Source organism: Callithrix jacchus, chromosome 3 (assembly GCF_049354715.1).
Source record: "Callithrix jacchus isolate 240 chromosome 3, calJac240_pri, whole genome shotgun sequence".
Classification (NCBI taxonomy): domain Eukaryota; kingdom Metazoa; phylum Chordata; class Mammalia; order Primates; family Cebidae; genus Callithrix; species Callithrix jacchus.
Genome location: NC_133504.1, coordinates 28,473,916 through 28,498,106, shown reverse-complemented (window position 1 = coordinate 28,498,106; position 24,191 = coordinate 28,473,916). Strand labels below are relative to the sequence as shown.

General features: G+C 48.7%; 1 protein-coding gene across 9 annotated transcripts in view; it reads right to left on the bottom strand.

Moving 5' to 3' along the window:
- LOC144581910 (uncharacterized) overlaps positions 1–10,790 on the bottom strand; it is a 110,038-nt gene extending 99,248 nt beyond the window's left edge. For all 9 annotated transcript variants that reach the window (XR_013533328.1, XR_013533329.1, XR_013533330.1 and 6 more), the window contains exons 1-5: positions 10,688–10,790; positions 8,214–8,400; positions 6,904–7,120; positions 6,503–6,591; positions 5,930–6,002 (exon numbers count right to left, since the gene is read on the bottom strand). The gene's annotated coding sequence lies outside the window, so the exon portion shown is untranslated. The remainder of the gene's footprint in view (positions 1–5,929; positions 6,003–6,502; positions 6,592–6,903; positions 7,121–8,213; positions 8,401–10,687) is intronic.
- Between the last annotated feature and the right edge of the window lie 13,401 nt (positions 10,791–24,191).

Below are 24,191 nucleotides of genomic sequence, written 5' to 3'. Positions count from 1 at the left end.
CTAAAAGATAAAACTTTTTTTAAAAATACTTTTAGGAAGACAGAGAAAGAAAATTATTATAGAAGATAAAGAATACAACCTAAGTAGTATTTTTTTTTTGAGATGGAGTCTTGCTCTGTCACCCAGGCTGGAGTACAGTGGCATGATCTCAGCTCACTGCAACCTCCACCTCCCAGGTTCTAGCAATTCTCCTGCCTCGGCCTCCCAAGTAGCTAAGATTATTGGCATCTGCCATCATGCCTGGCTAATTTTTGTATTTTTTAGTAGAGACCGGGTTTCACCCCTTGGGGCAGATTGGGAGTCTCAAACTCCCAATCTCAGGTGGTTCGCCCATCTCGGCCTCCCAAAGTGCTGTGATTAAAGGCATGAGCCATTGCACCCAGCCTGTAAATACTATTTGGAAGCAGCCTTTTGCTACTCCCTGCTGGTGTCCTTTAATACCCCTCCTCCATTGCTGCTGCACACTGGCACATTTCAGGCTACACTTTCATCTGCACTGCAACCACAAGATCAATATTCTTTACCCCTTCAACCTTGTAAGCATGCTATCTTAAAATAAATAACTTTCCACAAAGAATTCATGGAATATAAAATAACAATAGTAAGCAGAGGCTGGTTTAGATTAAAAGAGGCATAATAACCAAAGTTAGCACAAGAAGATCGTTTGGATCCAGGTATAAAGCAATGAGGTGACACCAAAAAATCATTGTTAATTTTGTCAGATGTGAGGAGATAGTGGCTGTTTGGGGGTGTGCTCTGAACAGGTAAAATGACGTGAAGACTGGGATTTGCTCTACAATATTCCTGCAAAGGGAGGAAAAGAAATAGAACAAAACGTAGGACAATCTTAATGATCACAGGAATTGAGGAATGGGTACTTTAGTGTTCATCGTACTATTTTCTCTACTTCTGAATAGGTATAAAAACTGTAATTTAAAAATGTAAAAAAAGAAAATAAAATGGCCAGGCACCATGGCTCATGCCTGTAATCCCAACTCTTTGAAAAGCCAAGGCAGGAGGATCACTTGGGTCAGGAGTTCGAGACCAGCCTGGCCAACATGGTGAAACCCTGTCTCTACCAAAAAAAAAAAAAAAAAAAAAAAAAAAAAAAAAGCTGGCTGTGGTGGCAGGCACCTGTAGTCCCAGCTACTCAGGAGGCTGAGGCAAGAGAATCAGTTGAACCTGGGAGACAGAGGCTGCAGTGAGCTACTGCACTCCAGCCTGAATAACAGAGTGAGAATCTGCCTTAAGAAAAAAAAGTAAAAATGAATTTACTAATCCTTGCTCTGAAGCCACATGCAAACGGAACTCTAAAGAAAAACATTCAAGCAATTTACATGGTGCTATTTATATACAGATCTCCCATGCACCTCTAAATGTAACATTTAAATATTTTGCAAGATTATGGCTGGGAGTGGCTTAAACCTGGGCATGGTGGCACATGGCTTGTAGCCCTAGATACTACTTAGGAGACTGAGACAGGAGGATAACTTGAGCCCAGGAGTTCTAACCCAGCCCAGAAAACATAACACAACCCTATTTCTTTAAAAAGAAAAGTCAGGGAGCTGTCAGGGAGCTCACTAATAAATTATTTTGGTGCTATCAACAACTGCTATCAAAACACTATTACAAAATCCAAAATGATATCTATTGCCAGACCTTTCTCCTTACTTCTGAACTCATTTACCAAACTGCCTCCCCCACCTCCACAACTCAACTTGAATGTCAACTTGAAATTAATTAATTTCTTTGTCATTAGATTGGCTTTTCTCTAACATCTAAAGACTTGTCTTAAATTCTTACTCCATGTTATTAGCATCGAATTTGAAGGGATCTAGTGTAGGAGCTCTTTGACATAAGAAACGCCTGTTTTTGAGAAATCACACAAAGTGAAATAATTATCATAGCTGTAAAAATAAATATGCCCATAAATGAATAACAGTAAAAGATTAGAAGCTTTCAGTCATACTAGAGAGCGATGTTAAAACAAATTATTCCCTTAATTCAACAAGAAAATATATAAACCTAATTCTGATAAACTTTCTATAAAATAAAAAAGAACCATTTGTTGGAGTCGAGAGTGAAAACTGGAAGATTTAGGAAGAGGTGAGACCAACTGCATAATGTGCTCATCATGCATCACCAAGGCTGTCCCAATCACACCCTCTGCCTCATTATCCCCCTTATTCCACTTAATTCTTTCCAAAACCATAACCCCTTCTTCCATAGTAAATATCTCCTACTTACTACACATTTACCCACCAGATTAAATGCTCCAGAATGCACGGGGCAGGGCACTGTCTTCCACACTGCCCAGTTTCCAACACCTGACTCACAGGTACCAAATGACTTCAGGATTATGAGGTTGGAAGTAGTGATTATTTCCTCAATACTTGCAGTGGTTCACAGCAATGAAAATCCTAAGGTTTCCTTTCCCCTTTTGGGGACCATATAGAAAGCAGCAATACTGTCAGAGGCATTTGAACAAGAGCAACTCCACCTAAAATAGGAGCTGGGTAAAATGAGGCTGAGACCTACTGAGTTGCATTCTCAGATAGTTAAGGCATCCTGAGTCACAGGCCGAGGAAGGAAGTCAGCACAAGATACAGTTCATAAAGACCTTGCTGATAAAATGGGTTGCAGTAAAGCGGCCAGCCAAAACCAAGATGGAGACGAGAGTGGCCTCTGGTCGTCCTCACTGCTACTACACTCCCACCAACACCATGACAGTTTACAAGTGCTACGGCAACATCTCAAAAGGGGAAGCATAAAAACAATCCATTCCTGGCCGGGCACAGTGGCTCACACCTGTAATCCCAGCACTCTGGGAGTCCAAGGTGAATGAATCACCTTAGGTCAGGAGTTTCAGAGCAGCCTGACCAACATGGTGGAACCCCCATCTCTACGACAAATTAAAAAATAAAATTAGCTGGGTGTGGTGGTGCACACCTGTGATCCCAGCTACTTGGGAGGCTGAGGCAGGAGAATTACTTGAGAACCTGCTTGAGAAGTAAACAAGACAGGCATAATATGGGCTGTCAGAGCCCCTGTGCTGAAGCAGGAGGCAAAAGTCAGCCAGCAGCACCTGTGAAAAACGAAAGGAGGATGAGTCAGTGAGCCTCGAGGCTGAGGTGAGACAGTGCTCAGTGAAGATCTCTCCAACATGATGACATTTCAACTGTGATGCTAATAGAAAAGAGAAGCACAGAAAGCCCTCAACTAACAGCATTCCACAAACACCAGCCCTCAGTGCAACAGTGCCAGGAGCCTGTGACCTGAGAAAAAGAAAGGCACACAAATGACCAGAGTGGCTGGCACAGAGAAAGCAATCTACAGACAGCATGTGGGAAAAGCAAAGGAATGGCAGAGGGCAGCTCACCGATGCCCCAGCAGACCCAATCAGGGGCTGTGAGGTTTACTCCAAGTACAGTGGAAGGCACTACATATGACAGTCCAGAGAATGACAGGCTCCACCTCCTACTTTCAATGGGCCTGACCTGGCTGCTCTGTGGCATGGCTCTAACTGAGCACTGGAGGGCAGTGAAGGAGGATGGGGTAGAACCTGGGCTTTGTGTTTGGGCAGAGTCAGCAGGCCTTGCTAGGCTGGATACAGAAAGGGAGACAATCATACCTCAGAGTAACTCCTGGGCATCTGGCTTGGGCAGCTGGTAGACCCTGAGAGGAGTTCATGGAGAGGGAAATGGGGACTTTGCCTGGGACACATGAAGCCTGAGGAGGGGTCAAGAAGATAGGTAAATATAGAAGTCTGGTATGAGGAGCATCTTCAGGGCCAGGAATGAGAGTCTCAAAGACACAGACAATATAATATTTTTCAGAGGTGGGCAGGGTGGGATTATCTGTAAGGAAGACATAGTAAGAAGAGAGAAAGATGCTTGGCAAAGTCGCTCATGCCTGTAATCTGAGCACTTTGGGAGGCCGAGGAAGGCAGATCATGAGGTCAGGAGTTTGAGACCAGCCTGGCCAACATGGTGAAACCCCATTTCTACTAAAAAAAAAAAAAAAGAAAAATTAGCCAGGCATAGTGGCGGACATCTGTAATCCCAGCTACTCAGGAGGCTGAGACAGGAGAATCACTTGAACCAGGGAGGCAGAGGTTGCAGTGAGCCGAGACTGTGCCACTGAACTCCAGCCTGGGTGACAAGAGAAAGAGGAAGAACGAAGGAAGGAAGGAAGGAGGGAGGGAGGGAGGGAGGGAGGGAGGGAGGGAGGGAGGGAGGGAAGGAAGGAAAGAGGGAGGGAGGGAGAGAGGGAGGAAGAACGGAGGGAGGGAGGGAGGGAAGGAGGGAGGGAAGGTGGAAGGAAGAAAGGGAGGGAGGGAGGGAGGGAGGGAGGGAGGGAGGGAGGGAGGAAAGGGCTCAGGATGAAGCTGCTGGCTGGAACTCTCTAGTGTAGAGAGGATGAGGGGGGCCTTGAGAGACTACAAATGAGACAGAGAGGAGCCAAGGAAGAGTCCACAAGATTTAAACATTTTTATTAAAAATGGGGGGAGGGCAGAGAAAAATAACCTAGAATTCTGCTGAGAAGCAGAATAAAAATGGGGTCGAGAGCAATTTTGGGTGGCCAAAGATGTTGAATGAAAAATTAAAACTAAGTATTTTGAAGTGCTGATGAAGTATTTAAGGGACAAAATAGAAAAGGCAGGTTGGCTGAGGTTCTACCTTCAAATGCCCAGTGGTGGCTACTGCCAAAGCTCTCTCAGTTACTACAGAGTGGCACCCAGGCACAGGTAAAGCCCAAAGAAAAGAGGCTTCCCAATGGTGTCAATCTTCCTGCAGAAAACCTTTGACTCTACAGGAAAATTTACTCAGTAAAAAGCATATGTGGTTCCATTACCTGACTCCCTCATCTTATACAGGATTAAAATGTCCATAATCCATGCATATTAAAAACTGTAGGATGGCTAAGCATGGAGGCTCACATCTGCAATCCCAGCATTTTGGGACACTGAGGCAGCTGAACCACCTGAGGTCAGGAGTTTGAGAGCAGCCTGACCAACAAGGCAAAGCCCTGTCTCTACTGAAAATATAAAATTAGCCAAGTGTGGTGGTCATGCCTACAATCCCAGCTAGTCTGGAGGCTGAGGCAGGAGAATCACTTGAAACTGGGAGGCAGAGGTTGCAGTGAACTGAGATCCCGCCATTGCACTCCAGCCTGGGTGACAGAATAAGACTCCATCTAAATTTTTTTAAAAAGTAAGAGAGTCCAGGTGTAGTGGCTCATGCCTGCAATACCAATATGTTGGGAGGAGGGGAAATCACCTCAGGTCAGGAGTTTTAGGCTAGCCTGGCCAAAATTATGAAACCCCATCTCTACTAAAAATACAAGTATTAGCTAGGCAGGGTGGCAGTTGGCTACAATTTCAGCTATTTGAAAGGCTGAGGCAAGACAAACTCTTGAACCTGGGAGGTGAAGGTTGCAGTGAGCCAAGACAGTGCCACTCTGCACTGCAGCCTGAGCAACAACACTGAAACTCCATCACCAAAAAAAAAAAAAGTGAGAAAGTTTGAGCTGAGTCCTACTCATCGCATTTACTTTCCTAAGATAAAACATTATGAAAAACATTACCATCAGGTGTGGCGGCTCACAACTGTAATGCCAGCACTTTGGGAGGCCAAAATGTGGGAATCACAGAATGAGGAGTTCAAGACAAGCCTGGCCAACGTGGTGAAATCCATCTTTACTAAAAACAATACAAAAATTAGCCATACATGGTGGTGTGTGCCTGTAATCTCAGCTACTCGGGAGAGTGAGGGAAGAAAATTACTTGAATCTGGGAGGCTGAGGTTGCAGAGAGCCACTGTACTCCAGCCTGGGTGACAGAGCAAGACGGCATATAAAGAAAACCAAATAAAGCAAAACAAAAGACATTACTCGGTAATATACTTTAAAGGAGGAAAAAAAGGCTTACCAAATTTTTTTGCAGAAAAGCTGATTCACTGTCTTTCTTAATTTGGTGATTCTGGTACACCATTCTTCCTTTGCTGTCAAAATCACAAAAATACAAATTTTCTCAATATAATGGGTTTACTAACTTAGGTTGTTAAATATTGTTATTATTATTAATAATTTTTTAAGACAGGGTTTCACCATGTAGATCAGGCTAGTCTTGAACTCCTTACCTCAGGTGATCCGCCCACCGTGGCCTTCAAAGTGCTTGATTACAGGCGTGAGCCACCATGCCCGGCCTAAATATTATTATTATTATAAAATAGGCAGTATTTTTTGTTCCTGTGACTAAAATTATTTCTAGGATTCCAGAATGTACTTATTGCTGAAACAATGCTAACACTGAACAAAAAGGGAAGAACCAGACATTCATTAAAGCTGGAAAACAAGCAGAACTCGGTGTGCTGAAGAATAGCTACCAGGCCAGGTGGCAACATAGCAGAAACTTCCGTCCCCTCCCCCACCTTTCACTACCCCCTCCATGTCCCCAACTCCTCCAAAAATACAAAACTTAGCCAGACATGGTGGCAGGCACCTGTAGTCCCAGCTACTCAGGAGGTTGATGTAGAAGAATCACTTGAACCCAGGAGACAAATGTTGCAGGGAACAAAGACTGCAGCCAGCCTGTGCAAAAGAGCAAGACTCCATCTCAAAAAGAAAAAAACAACCAACCAACCAAAAACAACTTTAAGAGGAACCCCAAAGCAAAAATCCCAACCCTTTCCTCCCAATCACTGGAACACCAGGAAGGTGTAATAGTTTTGCAGCACACCTGTAATAGGCTGATAATGACCCCCCAAGATGCTCATAACCTAATCCCAGGAACCAGTGAACATGACCTCATATGGTAAAAGGGGCTTTGCAGATATAATGAAGTTAAGGACTTTTGGCCAGGAAGATTATTCTGGCTTGTCACAGTGGGTTTGATGTACTCACCCAGATCCTTATCACAGCAGAGCAGGTGATGGAGAGGGATGGGAAGTGTAGTGATGGAAACAGGAACCTCGAGTCATTCAAGAAGGGCAGCACAAGCTGAGGAGTGCAGGAAGCCTCCAGGGCCAGGAAACTCATTCTCCTACGGAGCCTGGGAAGGTACCTGCCCTGCTCCCACCTTGAGTCAGTGGGACTGACATTAGAATTCTGGCCTTCAGAACTGTAAGGAAATACATCTGTGTTGCCTTTTTTTGTTGTTGTTGTTGTTTTAGACAGAGTTCCACTCTTTTTACCCAGGCTGGAGTGCTATGGCATGATCTCGGCTCACTGCAACCTCCACCTTCCAGGTTGAAGCAATTCTCCTGCCTCAGCCTCCTGAGTAGCTGGGATTACAGGCATGCACTACCACACCCAGCTATTTTTGTATTATTAGTAGAGATGGAGTTTCTCCATGTTGGTCAGGCTGGTCTCAAACTCCCGACCTCAGGTGATCCGCCCACCTCAGCCTCCCAAAGTGTTGGATTACAGGTGTGAACCACCATACTCAGCTACGTCTAAGTTGTTTTAAGCCCTAAGTGTGTGGCAATTTGTTGCAGCAGAAACAGGAAACTAGTATCGTAGTGAAGCCTCAAAACCCAGCTGAAGGGGCTGGGTGCAGTGGTTCATGCCTGCAATTCCAGCATTTTGGGAGTTCAAAGTTGGCAGATCACTTGAGGTCGGAAGTTCAAGACCAGCCTGGTCAACATGGTGAAACCCTGTCTCTGTAAAAAAAACTAGCTGGTGTGGTGGCACATGCCTGTAATCTCAGCTACTTAGGAGGCTAAGACATGGGAACTGTTTGAACCTGAAGGGGGGAGGCGGAGGTTGTAGTGAGCCAAGATTGTGCCACTGCACTCCAGCCTGGATGAGAGAGCCAGACTCCATATCCAAACAAACAAAAAACCCCACCTGAAGAGAGTTTTCCATTCGGTCAGCAGCCCCCCACCCAACCCCCCAGAAATAGACCTTTATTCTTTATGTTTTTTTTTTTTTTTTGGAGATGGAGTCTCACTCTGTTGCCCAAGCTAGAGTGCACTGGCATGATCTTGGCTCACTGCAAACTCTGCCTGCCTGGATCAAGCCATTCTCTTGTCTCAGCCTCCCGAGTAGCTGGGATTAAAGGCAAGTGCCACCACACCTGGCTAATTTTTGTGTTTTTAGGTTTTGCCATGTTGCCCAGGCTCTACTCAAACTACTGGCCTCAAGTGATCCACCTGTCTCAGCTTCCCAAAGTGCTGGGATTACAGGTGTGAGCTATGGCACTCAGTACTCACCAAGGCCTTTGAACAGCATGCTTCTCCAGGTGATCAGTCCTTGTCTGGTCTGGCTCTGCCACACTCTCCACCACACCAAGTTGGAATCCTTAGCTACTTCTCAGAATAGGAGGGTGTGTACTTTAATCCCAGTTCGGTATGGTTCAGATCTGCATTTAACTCATGGAATCTGGCTCCTTCCCAGGCCCTGGAAAGAAAAAGGGTCTCTCTGTGGGTATGATACAGAATGAGCCAAGATCGTGCCGCTGCACTCCAGCCTGGGCTACAACAGCGAGACTCCATCTCAAGAAAACAAAAACAAAACGAAATAAAAAAAAACAGACTCCATCTAAAAGAAAAACAAAGACAAAACAAAAACAAACGTGGCATGGCAAAGAAAATAATTACCGTGTTAAAGACAGTTTCATAGAAAATAAAAGACAATACAATAAGCTGTCTCTTTACATTAGTGTAATTCTTATTCTTATTTTACAACTAAAAAAATGAGCCCAGAGCAAGTGTGGTGGCTCACACCTGTAATCACAGCATTTTGAGAGGCTAAGGCAAGTGGATCATGAGGTCAAGAGATCAAGACAATTCCTGCCAAAATGATGAAACCCCATCTCTACTAAAAATACAAAAATTAGCTGGATGTGGTGGCACATGCCTGCAGTCCAAGCTACTCAGGAGGATGAGGCAGGAGAATCGCTTGAACCCAAGAGGTGGAGGTTGCAGTGATCCAAGATGAAACCACTGCAAAAGAGCAAGACCCCGTCTCTAAAAAATAAAAAATAAATAAAATAAATAAAAAGAGAAACAGGCTCAGGGAATGTTATTTGATTGGACCATGTTGCATCTCTGGACAGTGAAGCTGAGATCAGACTTTATGTGCAACTCCCTTAGCCTACCAGGGTGCCTCTCATAAAAGGAAGACATATAAATTTGGCTTAATATACAAGGATGCTGGAACAGTCAATTCTACATACAGTACTTCCATGTTCATCAAGGGAAACCTTAAGGGAAGGTGAAAATGCTTCTAGAAGGGACTGGACACCAGTGCCCTTACTTGTTGTCTTTGGGCTCTTCCTCCAAGGGTAACAGTGACCTGAAATGATTGACTGTTCCAATCAATGGGAGAAAATGGTACCAAGGTCACCAACATCAGGCAAATTCACTTGAGGACCTATCTGTGTGCTTTGACAGGCAAAAACTGCTTTTGTAAAGGATACTGTATTTCAGAAAAAATAATCACATTAACAACTAATAACACAGTAAAATGCTGTTGTGTTGAATTCTTTAGAAAAATATGCTCAAATGTAGAAAATAAATTGTGATAGAAAACTATGTATCAATTATCTATTTAGCTATCTAGAGACATGGTCTCATTCTTTTGCTCAGGATGGAGAGTTGTGGTATGATCCTACTCACTACAGACCTGCTCCTGGCCTCAGGTGATCCTCCTGCCTCAGCATCCTAAGTGGCGGGGGACACAAGTGGACACAGTTACACCTGCCTTTTTTATTTGTTCTTTTGGTAGAGTCAGGGTTTCACTACATTGCCCAGGCCGGTCTCAAACTCTGGAGTCTCACTCTGTCAACCAGGCTAGGGTTCAGTGATGTGATCTCCACTAACTGCAACTCCTGCCTCCTCAGTTTAAGCAATTCTCCTGTCTCAGCTTCCCGAGTAGCTGGGACTACAGGCATGTGCCACAACATGCGGCTAATTTTTGTAGAAACCGGGTTTCATCACGTTGGCTACACTGATCTCGAACTCCTGACCTCAGGTGATCCACATGCCTTGGCCTCCCAAAGTGCTGGAATTACAGGTTTGAGCTAGGAAGCCTAGCCACGGACTTTGTTATTAAATAGCCTAACCCAAGTGGGGCGCCGTGGCTCACAGCTTTAATCCCAACAACTCTGAAGGCCAAGGTGAGAAGAAGGCTTGTACTCAAAAGTTCGAGACCGGTGTGGGCACAATGGGAGCATTTCTCCCCCCCGCCCCATCTCTACAAAAAAATACAAAATATTAGGTCAGGCATGTACTGTGCCTGGGTAATTTTTGTATCTTTTTGTAGAGATGGGGTTTTGTCATGTTGCTCAGGCCGGTCTCACACTTCTGATTCCAAGCCATCCTCCTGCCTTGGCCTCCCAAAGTGTTGGGATTACAGGGCCCAGGCAGCCTCAATTTTTCTTTACGCAGTCCCCCAACGTCACACGCTTGGACAGTTTTCTTTTTTATTTTTTTTAGACAGGGTTTACCTCAGTCTCGCAGGCTGGAGTGCTGTAGTAGAATCATAGCTCATTGCAGCCTTGAACCTTCAGGTTCAAGTAGCTGGGAGGCTGAGGTGGGACTACAGAAATGGGGTCACACCACTTTGCCAGGCTGCTCTTGAACTCCTGTCCTGAAGAAAACTTCCCACCTCCCAAGTGTCCGGACACAGTTTTTCTATTTTTAACCCACATAAAAACTGTTCTGGGTCGGAGTTTGTTACCTACCCTTCTCCAGCCAGCAGCACACAGGACGCAGCGGGAGGTGGAGGTTACAAGACTCTGCTCGGCGGAGAAGACAACCCAGCTCCTAGGCAACACACCTCCGAGTGAAGTGGCAGAAGATCTGCCTCTGTGACATCTCCAGAGGCCTGTCTCTGTGCGCCAAAGGTGCGCCCCTGTGACGTCACCAGAGGCCCGTCTGTGCGCCAGAGGCGCGTCGCCGTGATGTCGCCGGAGGCGTGCTGCCGTGACGTTTTCAGAGGCCGCCCCTCACGCGGAGCCAATCGGAAGTAGAGGCGGTGCTGCTGGTTCTTCTAGGAGCACGCATGCCCAGGCTGGTGATGGAAGCCGCTGCAGAGCCGGCACTTCCGCATAGACAGGCTCCCGCCTGGCTGCAGTCACCTGTGAGCTCCAAAGAGGAGTTTTAAGATTTCCCAGTCTGCAGGGCCAGGAGCGGCAGGGACCCGACGCAGCGAGAAAGTGCTGCACACCAACGTCCCAGCGCCTGGTGGGCACGAGTGCAAGGTCACACAGAAGCTCCTCAATGGACAGTGAAGGACTACCAGCGCCACTGCTACCCCGGGCACGTATTCTCCTTGCCTCAGCCTAGGTACGTGCGACCCCTAATAGCTTTTCCAGCCAGGGACCCCAGGAGCATCCTTCACCACTGCTCATCCTGGGCAGGGCAGGGTAGGGCAGGACAGGGCAATTTGAGGCAGTTCAGGGTAGGGCAGGGCAGGACAGAGAGTATGGCAGAACAATTCGAGGAAGGGCAGAGCAGGGCAGGGCAATTCCAGGCAAGGCAATTCGAGGCAAGGCAAGGCAAGGCAGGGCAAATCCAGACAAGGCAATTTGAGGCAGGGCAAGAAAGGGCAAGGCAGGGCAATTCCAGGCAAGGCAATTTGAGGCAGGCAAAGGCAAAACAAGGCAAGGCAAGGCAATTCCAGGCAAGGCAATTTGAGGCAGGCGAAGGCAAGGCAAGGCAGGGAAATTCCAGGTAAGGCAAGGCAAGGCAAGGGAAGACAATTCCAGGGAAGGTAAGGCCAAGTCAGGCAAGGCAATTCTGGGCCAGGCAAGGCAATTCTATGCAAGGCAAGGCAATTCCATGGAAGGCAAGACTAGGCTAGGCAAGGCAATTCCAGGTAAGGGAAGGGAAGGCCAGGCCATGCAAGGCAATTCCAGGGAAGGGAATGCAAGGTCAGGCCATGCAAGGCAATTGCAGTGGAGAGAAGGCAAGGCCAGATCAGGCAGGGCAATTCCAGCAAAGGGAGGGCAAGACCAGGCCAGTTCAGGCAATTCCAGAAAAGGGAAGGCAAGGCCAGGCCAGGAAATTTCAGGAAAAAGAAGGCCAGGCCAGGCCAGGCAATTAAAGGGAAGGGAAGGGAAGGCTAGGCCAGGCCAGGCAATTTGAGGGTCAGAAAGGCCAGGCAAGGCCAGGCAAGACCAGGCAATTCCAGGGGATGGAAGGCCAGGCCAGACCTGGCCAGGAATTCCAGGGAAGGGAAGGCCAGACCAGGCCATTCCAGGACAGGGAAGGACAGGCCAAGCCATTCCAGGACAGGGAAGGACAGACCAAGTCATTCCAGGGAAGGGAAAGCCAGGCCAAGTCAGGCCAGGACATTCCAGGGAAAGAAATGCCAGGCCAGCCCAGCCCAGCCCATTCCAGGGAAGGGAAGGCCAGGCCAGTCCAGGCAATTCCAGGGTAGGGAAGGCAAGGCCAGGCCAGTCAATTCCAGGAAAGAGAAGGTAAGGCCAGGCCAGGCCAGGCAATTCCAGAAAAGGGAAGGCAAGGCCAGGCCATGCAATTCAATTGAAGGAAAAATCAGGCCAGGCCAGGCATTTCCAGGGAAGGGAAGGCCAGGTCAGGAAATTCCAGAGAAGGAAAGGCCAGGCAATTGAAGGGAAGGTCAGGTCAGGCTAGGCCAGGCCAGGAATTCCAGGGAAGGGAAGGCCAGGCCAGAGCAGGCCAGGCAATTCCAGGGAAGTGAAGGTCAGGCCAGGCAATTCCAGGAAAAAGAAGGCCAGGCAAATCCAGGGACGGGAAGGCCAGGCCAGGCAATTCCAGGAAAGAGAAGGTCAGGCCAGGCCAGGCTATTCCAGGAAAGGGAAGACCAGGCCAGACCAGGCCAGGGCAGGCAATTCCCAGGAAGGGAAGGCCAGGCCAGGCAATTCCAGGGAAGGGAAGGCAAGGCCAGGTTAGGCCAGGCAATTCTAGGGAAGAAAAGGCCAGGCCAGGCCAGGCATTTCCAGGGATGGGAATTCCAGGCCAGGTCAGGCCAGGCCAAGTCAGGCCATTCCAGGGAAGGGAAGACCAGGCCGAACCAGTCCTGGCAATTCCAAGGAAAAAAAGGCCTGGCCATGCCAGGCTAGGCCAGGCGATTTCAGGAAAAGGAAGGCCCGGCCAGGCCAGGCCAGGGAATTTCAGGGAAGGAACGGCCATCCAAGCAAGGCAAGGCAATTCCAGGAAAGGGAATGGCAGGCCAGGCCAGGCCAGGCAATTCTAGGGAAGGCAAGACCATGCCATGCAAGACCAGGCCAGACAATTCCAGGGAAGGGAAGGCCAGGCCAGGCAATTCCAGCGAAGGGAAGGCCAGGCCAGCCCAGGCCAAGCAATTCCAGGGAAGGGAAGGCCAGGCCAGGTCAGGCAATTCCAGGGAAGGGAAGGCCAGGCCAGGTCAGGCAATTCCAGGGAAGAGAAGGCCAGGCCAGGCAATTCCAGGGAAGGGAAGGCCAGGCCAGGCAATTCCAGGGAAGGGAAGCCCAGGCCAGGCAATCCCAGGGAAGGGAAGGCCAGGCCAGGCGATTCCAGGGAAGAGAAGGCCAGGCCACGCCAGGGAATTCCAGGGAAGGGAAGGTCAGGCCAGGCAATTCCAGAGAGGGGAAGATCAGGCCAGGTAACTCCAGGGAAAGGATGGCCAGGCCAGGCAATTCCAGGAAAGGGATGTCCAGGCCAGGCTACCCCAGGCCAGGCCAGGCAATTCGAGGGAAGAGAAGTCCAGGCCAGGCCAGGTTAGGCCAGGAAATTCTAGGGAAGGGAAGGCCAGGCTAGGTCAGGCCAGGCCAGGCAATTCCAGGGAAGGGAAGGCAAGGCCAGGCCAGGCAAGGCAATTCCAGGGAAAGGAAGGCAAGCCAAGGCCAGGCAAGGCAATTCCTGGGTAGGGAAGGCAAGGCCAGGCCAGGCCAGGCCAGGCAATTCCTGGGTAGGAAAGGCAAGGCCAGGCCAGGCCAGGCCAGGCAATTCCTGGGTAGGAAAGGCAAGGCCAGGCCAGGCAAGGCAATTCCAGGGAAATGAAGGCAAAGCCAGGCCAGGCAAGGCAATTCCGGGGAAGGGAAGGCAAGGCCAGGCCAGACCAGGCAAGGAAATTCCAGGGAAAGGAAGGCCAGGCCAGGCAATTCCGGAAAAGGGAAGCTGGGCTGGGGACGCCCTCATGGCTCTTTTCAGAAGCCCCCTTTTTCGGGACAGCACCCCAGGATTGCGCCTTCCTCTCTTGGAGCTTGGGGTGTCTGTGCTTTTAAGGAGCCCTGATGTCACTGCATTCGGGGAAGGATGGGCCCTTTACACTGTGTCTCCCTGTTAGGCTTGGAGCCCTTTGAGTCCTGGCACACAGTAGGTATTCAACCACATTGAAAGTGAGCAACCTTGGGCCAAGTGTTATGTGGTATTCCCTGCTTTCACCCTCACAGCCCTTTGTGACATGGGGCCTTTTATTTTTACCCCCATTTTATAGATGAAAACACTGAGGCCCAGCAAGTTTGCATTACTTCCCCAGGTCACAGGGCCTATAAGAGGAAGGTAGGAAACAAATCCTCTCCCTTCCCTGGTATCCATCACTACACCATGGATACAAGTCCCTTATCAGACACATGGTTCACAAATGTTTTCTCTTGTGTTGTGTATCATCTTTTTACTTTCTTGACAGTGTTCTTTGAAGTTCAGAAGATTTTTTTTGTTTTTGTCTTTTGAAATGGAGTCTCACCTGCCACCCAGGCTGGAGTGCAATGGCAAAATCTCAGCTCACTGCAACCTCCACCTCCCAGTCCAAACAATTCCCCTGCCTCAACCTCCCGAGTAGCTGGGATTCCAGGTGCCCACCACCATGCTCTACTAATTTTTATACTTTTCGTAGAGACAGGATTTCACCACATTGGCCAGGTGGGTCTCAAACTCTTGACCTCCAGTGATCCACCTGCTCCCAAAGTGCTGGGATTGCAGCCGTGGGCCACCACACCCAGCCAGAAGTTCAGATGTTTTTAATTTTGGTAAAGTCCAATTTATCTGTTTTTTATTTATCATTTTATTTTGTTACTTTTGCTTTTCGTGTGGTATCTCAGAAGGTTTTGCCTAACCCAAGTTCATGAAGATTTACTGTAATGTTTTCTTCTAAGAGTTTTATAGTTTCAGTTCTTACATTTAGGCCTATGAGTCATTTGGAGTTAATGTTTGTGTACTGTGTGAGGAAGGAGTCCTGTTTCTTTATTTTTTATTTTAATTTTATTTTATCAACAGAGCCTCACTCTGTCGCCTAGGCTGGAATACAGTGTGGTGTGATCATAGCTCATTGCAAACTCTAACTCCTGGGCTCAAATGATCCTCCTGCCTTAGCTGGGACTACAGGTGTGCACCATCATGCTGGCATTTCCTCTCTGTCTTTTCCTTCCCTTCCCTTCTCTTCTCTTCTCTCTCTCTCTCTCTTCTTTCTTTCTTTCTTCTCTCTCTCTCTTCTTTCTTTCTTCTCTCTCTCTCTCTCTCCTTTCTTTCTTCTCTCTCTCTCTCTCTTCTTTCTTTCTTCTCTCTCTCTCTGTCTCTTCCTTTCTTTCAACAGGGCCCTGTTATGTTGCCTGGGCTGGTCTTGAATTCCTGGACTCAACCAATCCTCCTACCTTGGCTCCCCCAAGTGCTGGGATTACATGCATGAGGCACCATGCCTGGCCTCTACACTTTTATTTTGCTCAGGAACATCCAGTTGTCCTCACTTCATTGCTTGAAGAGGCTTTTCCTTCCCCACTTAGGGCTCACTTTTGAGGGCAGGAGGGAGGCGAGCTTACAGTATGCCTTCCCTCACAAGTCTCATTACTCAACTCTCAGAGGTCCCAGAGAGGCCATAGCAAGCTTCCAGCTAGAGCCACCCCCAGCCCTGGATTTTCCATCTCAGGGTGACTCTCTCTGGGAATGGGAAGACATAGAGGGGAATCAGAGGGACATAGGTGGCCACAGCCTGTGAGGGAGGGGAGGCACCCCAAGGAAGATGACCCAGGCCGTGTACAACTTTCCATGTAGATGCTAGGACTGCTGGAGCTGACCTCTGCCTTCAGAGGAAATTTTGCCAGTCTAAGGGCTCTAAAAGGAACACTGAGAAGGGGTTCTGCCAAGTGTTTGGATAGAGGCAACAGGACACTCCGAGTCAGCAAGATTCTCCCAAGGCCAACTCCTTCAGCTCTCTCCATGCCCATCGGACCGTGACTACTCAGTCCCCAGGAGGGCTTCCCTGTGCCAACAGAGGCCTTCCTGTGGCCGCCTCCCAGGACTCCTGTGTTCCTGCCTCGGGGTCTTGGCACCTCCTGCAGTCTGGGGTGCTCTCCTGAGTCCTGCCAGTGCTTCCTCTGCTTCCTTCACGGGTCGCCCAGAACCCCACCCCATTTCTCCCAGGCTGCTTTGGAGTGGGACATTGGGACATTGCCTGCTCTCACCTGAAGAATTCTGGGACAGCAGAGCCCTGAGACCATTAAGGCCAGAGGTTTGCACACTGTTCCTCAGGGGTCTCTACAAGGCCAAGGGGCAGGACTTTGGATCCTCCCAGCCACCACCTTCCAGACCCATTTCACATAGGGAACTTCCACCAAAGACTTTGTTTATACAGAGGGTCCCATGATATGAGAAGCTTGAAAACTGACTGATGTAATCCAATTCTACCATGTTACAGCTGAGTGAATGGAGGCCCAGAGAGAAAGGCCTTGTCTAAGTCCCTGGCATAGAGCTGAACTAGAACATGGCTTCCCAATCCACCTATTCCCCCAGATCCTGTCCCTGTGTCCAAGAGCTTCATGGCCCCCTCCCATCTGCTGTTGTTGGAGCCCAGTTAGGCTGAGTGCTCAGATGGAAGTAGGATGAGTGCCCCGACCCTGCCACCCCACGTGTCTCCCCACGGTTGAGCTCGGCTCACCTGATTCTCCTGCCTATCTGCAGCCAAGCTAATATAACCCTGCAGTTCCAATAGACTGATAGTTCCCACTGAGCCCTCCAGCTGCTTTAGTTTCCAGTGGGTTTTGCAAGTAGGGGGAAAGGCCAATGCCTTTGGAAGGAGACAATGAATAGAAACTCCTTTATCTCTGAAGTCCTTTTCATGCTTGAAATTCCCTGATTTAGCCCCAGATCTGCCTGCAGGGATTTGATGGCCTCCCCCACTGCATGCGGATTTGCTGACATCCTGGTGTTTGTGTCATGCACAAGCACCAGGTTCCTGGGGGAGGTGAGGACACCTGAATGAGAGGCATGAAAGACCAGGGTCCCCGCCCTGGTGAAGGGGGTGGGTAGCTCTTCTGGTGCCTCAGAGGGAGCGGATGGTGGGGTCTGGGTTCAGAGAGGGGGCTGAACTTGTCATAGAATGGGTGTGCATGTGTGTGTGCGCATGCTTATGCGTGAACACTTTTTGGTAAAGGGGCTGGCAGCTCCGAGCTTGTGTGTTCCCTCCGGTGTGGGGTCTTCTATGAAGCAGAGAGGCATCAAATGGGTCCACAGAAGGGAGCAGTGGCAGCTGAGGGAGTCCAGTGTCTGAAATGAAACACGGATGAGGCTAAGCATCCCGGTAAATTGGCAGCTGGGGCTGGTGGCGGTGCTGGCTGGAGGCCCTGGCACTTGTCTAAACTGATAGTGGCCATTCTCCGTGACTCCTACTCCCTCACCTCTGGTCTTCCCTCTTGTGTGAGCTTATCGCTGCAACTCTGGGATGGAGGTTGCGGGGTGAGTGAAGAGATAGGGTGGGGTGAGGTACAGTGGGGGGCTTGGAGAGAGCTGGTTTTCTAGAGAACTCTCAGATGAGTTCTCTTCTGGGGTGGGGTGGGGCAAGGGATGTCCTGAGTGTCATAATGGGGCAACTGCTCTCAGGGACAGGGACAGGGACAGTACCTGCCCTATTCTCCTGAACCCCAGTGCCCAGCAGAAGTCCTAACATGCAGGTTTAACTAGTATTGCTAACTTGATGAATGAGGAACCTCAGAATCTTGTCCCTTCAAAATCTTGTTCTCTGCCAGGTGTCAACTAGTACCATGGTCTGAACTAATCTATTCATTGACCAATATATATTGAGCACCTACTATGTGCTAGACCAAGTCCCTGTGGTCAAGAAGCTCACAGTCAGTGCTGAAGGCTTGCAGCTCTCAGGGAACACTTCAGAGGCAATTTCTTGATGGTGGGCATGTTGGAAGCATGTAGGTAGCAGAGGAGAAGATCGCTGGATTGGAAAAGGAGAAGAGAGACTTCTGAATTACTACCTTGTTGGAGCCTCCCATGGAACTGAGCCAGACAAGGCAGGCAGATGAGGAAGTGGAGACTCCAAGGACTCATTCCAGTTTGCCCTGGGAGTTGGTGGTAGGGCTGGCAGCAAGACTGTGGATTGAGAGGGGAAGAAATACCTTTGCACTGTTTTCTGGCTGCTCTGGACAGCCTGGGCTAGGAGGAACAAAAGCTTATTTCTCTTGCACCCACTCCCCCAACTCTGTGACTGGCTGCAGCCCTGGGTGGGCTGGGGTTGTGTGATGCAAATGTCCAAGTGGAGATACTGACACTGCAGAGAAGAAGGGAGATGGAGCCCACCGAGTGTCCTTATCACACTGAAGAGTGTCTGGCAGGACATAAAGGATCCATCTGGGAGCATCCCCAGCCTGTACCTTCCCCTGCTTGCTAAAGAGGGCTCTGGCATTGCCTATTCAGTTCTTCCAGACCTCTTAGCACCCACCGAGCTCCAGAGAGAGCCCTACTGCTGAGATGAGATTTCCCACACAGCTCCAGGGAGAGCCCTACTGCTGAGATGAGATCCTGCACGCAGCTCCAGGGAGAGCCCTACTGTTGAGATGAGATGCCCCATGCAGCTCCAGGGAGAGCCCTACTGCTGAGATGAGATCCCCCACGCAGCTCCAGGGAGCGCACTACTGCTGAGATGAGACTGGCTCTTTGGCACTCTGGGATGCAGAATTGGCAGGAGAGGGGGAGTAATGGGAAAATAGAGGGCTGAGGTGAAGCCAGGGCTTGGTGGGGGCTGCAGGGTTGGAGGAAGGAGGTACTAGAGGACTCTGCAAAGTGAGAGGGAGGAGGGTGGGCGAGGACAAGGCAATTGGGAAGTTTCTCCGACTATGTGTTCCCTTCCAAAGGTTTGAGAGCTGCAGTGGAAGACTTTGAAATAATTTTCATTAGCTTTTTGGTGCCTGGACTGTGTGTCTTTTTGTGACACTGACTGCGAGGACCGAGGTTTCAGTCAGGTTATGTGTCCTAAGAATAAAGACAAAAATGATAGCTAACGGGTACTGAATGTTATGCACGAGGTATGAACAGAAATTATGAAACAGCCCACATTTCACGTAGCAACACTCTTCTGCTTTTTCTTCTTTATATGGTAAGTTCTGACCTCCTCAGACTCCCTTTTTCCCCTCCTCACTGCTGACTAATAGAATTTCAATATGTGGTCTTAAAACCATGGATCCTTAATAACTGATGGAGAAAGAAATTTCAGCGAGAGAAGATACTACAAAACATCTCTGCTTTCCCTGAAGCTACGGGAAAACACATTCTAGTCTGCATAAAAGAAATCCATCCTTGTAAATATTATTTCAACAAGAGTTTTAGAGACTTCAGAATAGTTGCAATGCTTGATGGTAAATACCTTTCACTCCTTAAAATACTCCATGATTCTGTTTGTCTTACTTAATAATTGATTACTCTGGCAATAGTGTTTAAAAGGACATTCCTGTTTTCTGAAAGATATTCATACTTGTGAGTACTCTTTGTAAAACCAGAGGGGGTGGGCACCGCCTTCTCTCTGCAGGAATGAGGTGGAAAAAAACCTAGGTCTCTGTTAGAATTCTTATTTAAACAAAGAGTTTGAGAAACTTTGTCTCATTTGAATTAACAGAAGTGAAGTGTTGAGTACTTTACCTGGGTTATCTTATTAATCCTAACAACCTCACATGGCAGGCTCTACTGGTATCTCTCTTACAGACAGGACAATGAGTCTGGCAAAAGTGCTGAAGGACATGCAGCTGGAAGGTGGCAAAGCTGGGAGTTTGAGCCAGGCAATCTGACAGGGAACCTCTCGCCCACGGTGCTGTGCCACCTGGGTGTGGGGTGCTTCATTTTTTCCTGTGAGTTGATGATCTGGGGAAAGGAGACTGGAGAAACAGGGCCCTTCTGGAGAATCTAAGCATTCAGAAAGGAGGAGAGAAAGACTTCAGAGGAAGGGCAGCTTTGGAGCACCTGGAAGGAAGGAATGGCCCAGAAAGGAGGAGCAGAATAGAGAGTATTCCTGGGTCAGGGTCCAGGAGGCTGCAGCATAGCAGGGAGTGGAGAAGAACCCAGGGAGAGGTTGCCGGAATGACTGGGGTGGGTCTGGCAGGCAAAAGGCATGGGGACCTTAAGGCCAATGCCATGGACATGGCACAGCTCAGCTCAGGGGGCACCACTTACCAGGGAGCCTAGGTGACGAGTGGACCTTGGGCTTGGACAGCGTGGAGATCTGGCTTAGAGGAGCAGCCAACTCACTGGATGAAAGAAGAGGGTATATGCAGAAGAGCCTGATAAATGCTTTAATGGTCTGCCAAGCCAGCTGGGAAAGAGAGGCCCCATACCCGGAACATACCTACTTCTACATTGTCTGGATGGCACAAGTACTCCTCCTAGTAATGAAAGTTGGTACATTGCAAAACAGCGGGCATGATTCTAGGTTCTTCAGGTGTAAGACCCAGTGCCTGTTTACCTAGTGTGCTTCCCCATCTTCTTTCTGATTCTATATGAAACTATCCTTTACACACACACACACACACACACACACACACACACTTCTAGTGATCTTCTGCTACATAACATGTTACCAAAAACTGAGTGGCTTAAAACAACCAATCTGTCATGCCCACAATTTCTGTGGCTCAGAAATTGGGAAAGGGCACAGCTGGGACAGCTTGTCTTTGCTTACATGACTGAGTCTTCATTCAGGAAGTCTCAGTCTTGGGGCAAGAATCATCTTGAAGCAACTTCATTCACATGCCTGGTGGCTGATGTTGGTTGTCAGCTTGGATCTCAAATGGGGCTGTCAGTCAGGATATCTGCATTCAGCCTCTCTATGTGGCCTCGGCTTCCTCACAACATGGCAGCCTTGATCCTCTCAAATGGGAGCACAGATCTCCAGAGGTGAGTGTCTCAAAAAGTAAAAAGTGAAAGCTGCAAGTTTCTGAGGCTGGGCCCAGAAAAGAGGAGAATGTTACTTTTGCCATATTCTGTTGGTTGAGGAAGCCACAAAGATCCATCCAGTTTCAAGGGAAAAGGACATAAACTCAACTATGAGATGAGAGGAGTGTGTAAAGCAGGTTCCTTTTGCACTGGTAACCAACTTGTCTGAGTCTGGAGAGACAGAACACCCACGCACACCACAAGGTATATGAAGCAGATTTAGTATTTACAGAAAGAAGACTGGGATCCATTGTGACCTGGTCCCCAAAAGCTCAAGAAACCTGCCCAAGGCAGATGAGCCTCAACTGCACATTCCCTACCTACACCACAGCTGAGTGACTCAGAATGGCAGCCCACCCTGGGTTATCATGTATATCAGGACCATGAGACTCACCATGCTAAGGCTTGGAAGGGCATCTTGCTTCGTCGGGAGAGGGAAACCAAACACGGGCTGTCCTAGGCACTTTCTCCCTAACTCAAGTGTTACATTTTCTAGAAAGGACTGGAGGAAGACCCAGGCTGTTTCAGGCAGTTCTATAGAATAACGTTATCTCAGGATATTGCATCCCCAACACATTCTATAGTTATTCCACAAGGAAATAGAGCTGGGCCAGTCCACAGCCACCCAGAGAACCCTCCCACAATGCCAATGAAACAGGGAAGGAACGCATGTGGGATGGGAAATGTCATGGGGTCCATCTTTGAAAAATACTTATTCCTTTGGTGGTCTTGGCATGGTTGCCAATTATAGTGTTCCCCACCCTCCTTCAGGAATGGTCACCTGGTTTACACGGATTCATCAGATTACCCCATCCCTCTGTCACAGTGAAATGTTCAGGGTTAACTATGTGACCCAAGTAGAGCCATTTGAATTTTTCCTGGTGTTGGTCTACGGATTAAGGATAGGAATCTTCTGGGAGGATACACATGTCTGGGCCTGCTGGGGACCCTCTTGGATCCATTGTGAGCTTGTCCCCCAAGGCTCAAGAAAGCTGCCCGAGGCAGATGAGCCTCAACTGCACATGCTCTACCTCCAGCACAGCTGAGTAACTCAGAATGGCAGCCCACCCCGGGTTATTGTGTATATCAGGACCACGAGACTCACAGGACTAAGGCTTAGAAGGGCATCTTGCTTCCTGGGGAGAGAGGAACCAAACTGCTAGGGCAGCTAGGGTTAAATATGTGACCCAAGCAGAGCCATTTGAATTTTCTCTGATGTTGGTCTATGGATTAGGGAGAGGAATCTTCTGGGAGGATACATGTGTGGGCCTGCTGGGGACCCTCTCTGATCAGCTAGGGCAAGCCTGCCATAGGCATGATTTGAGACAGACACACGCAGAGCGGGGAGTTTAGAGAGAGACAGTCAGGGGCTGACCACATTGCTTGAGCCTCTGGGTACTGTCATGCCCCTAATTCAGTCCTGCCCAGGATTTTCATGTTTCTGGCATAACTGAGAGAATTCTTACCAATAGACCAGGGGATGGGGATGATTAGACCAGGAAGGTAGCGGAAGAACCAAGGTTTGGAGTCCCAAGACTCATTCTGTGGAGGAGAGATCTCCTCCAGAGGGAAAGCAGAATATCTCCAGGGAAGAAATAGTGACAGATGCTTTGGTGAGTTCCCACCTTCATGAAGTCTGTCACTCCTATCTTTTCCTCTCCTCCCTATCTTATTTGCAAAATAATCCAAGAATCATGGAGATAATGTCAGAGTTGGGTAATTAAGGGTATCTGCTTCCCATTCCTGTGATACTAAGCAAGCCACTGAATCTTAGTGTTCTCATATAGAATATGGAGATTGGGGTTGGTTGAGGATTGAATGAGGTGATGGATGTGAATCTCTGACAGAAGCACTGGGGACACAGTGAACTCATGAGGACTGGAAACTGCTCCATGAGCTCCTTGGGTGGTCAAGACTCCTCTAATATTAGCACCAAGATTGAGGTGTCAGCATCTCCAAAACAACTTCAACTCTGCCCAGCCTTCTCTCAGTGCTGCCTGTGGAACAATTGGAAGTGATGAGAGGCGGTCTTGCAGATTAATATGTATGGGTGAATGGCAATTTCCTTAACAATCAGGCACACACAGCAGGACAGATTCCTCCAAGGCCCAGGAGCTGCAAAGGGAACACCTAGTAAACCAGGACTGGTGGATAAAGCCCAGAGTGTCCTCCCCACCTTCCTCATGTTAATGAGCTGACAGATTCCAGTCACAAGCCCAGTGGAAGGACCTGAGTGGTGAAGTTTGACAGTGGTCTTAAAACCAAAATAGCAATACATACAGAGAGTGTGCAAGGTGCACAGGCATCTTCATAGCCCCGCACACCTCCTGACAATGGCCAGAGTTTGCAGGAGAGGAACAGGAGGAGGCTGGGAGGAAGGGAAAGGAATATCTGGGGAGTGAAATGAGGAAGGCCCTGCAGAATGAGCTGTCAGTTCCCTTTGGAACAGGAAGGGTTTACTTGGTTGCGTTCTAATGATATCTCTGCTCCTACTAGCACAGGCAGTTTGTAGATTTGTGAATAGTCCCATGTGACCTTCAGGTCTCATCCTGAAAAATGGGCACAACAATACAGGCTTTCCATACTTACTGGCAGTTTTAGGAGCACCAGCGGGGATACTCAGGTGTGGAAGCAAAAGCAATGTGGAAAACAGCCACTGGCAGACTTCCAGACTATTAGAGCTGGAGGATCACGGAATTCAAACCAACCCCCTAGTTTTTACATTTGAGAATAATATGGCCCAGGGACAGGAAGGCGGTTGGTTGCCCGGCATCCTCAAATGAATTAGTGAGGGAGAAGGAGCCCTGATGCGAAGCCACGTCATCCTTGTTTTCCCCTCATTGTTCAGTTTATTTCATTCCTGGCAGTCCTATCCGGTCAGATCCCCAAAGTGCCTGTGGCTGGTGATGAGGTAGGAAGCAGGACTCGACTCAGGAGGAGGCAGGACTCAACTCCAGAGGCAAGGCTTGGATACAAGACCTAATTGAGGACTAGCTAAAACAGGGACAGGAGGTGAGCACCTCCCTGAGAAGCACATCCACCCATATGCCATGTCGGCATGCTGTTGCCATGGTGACA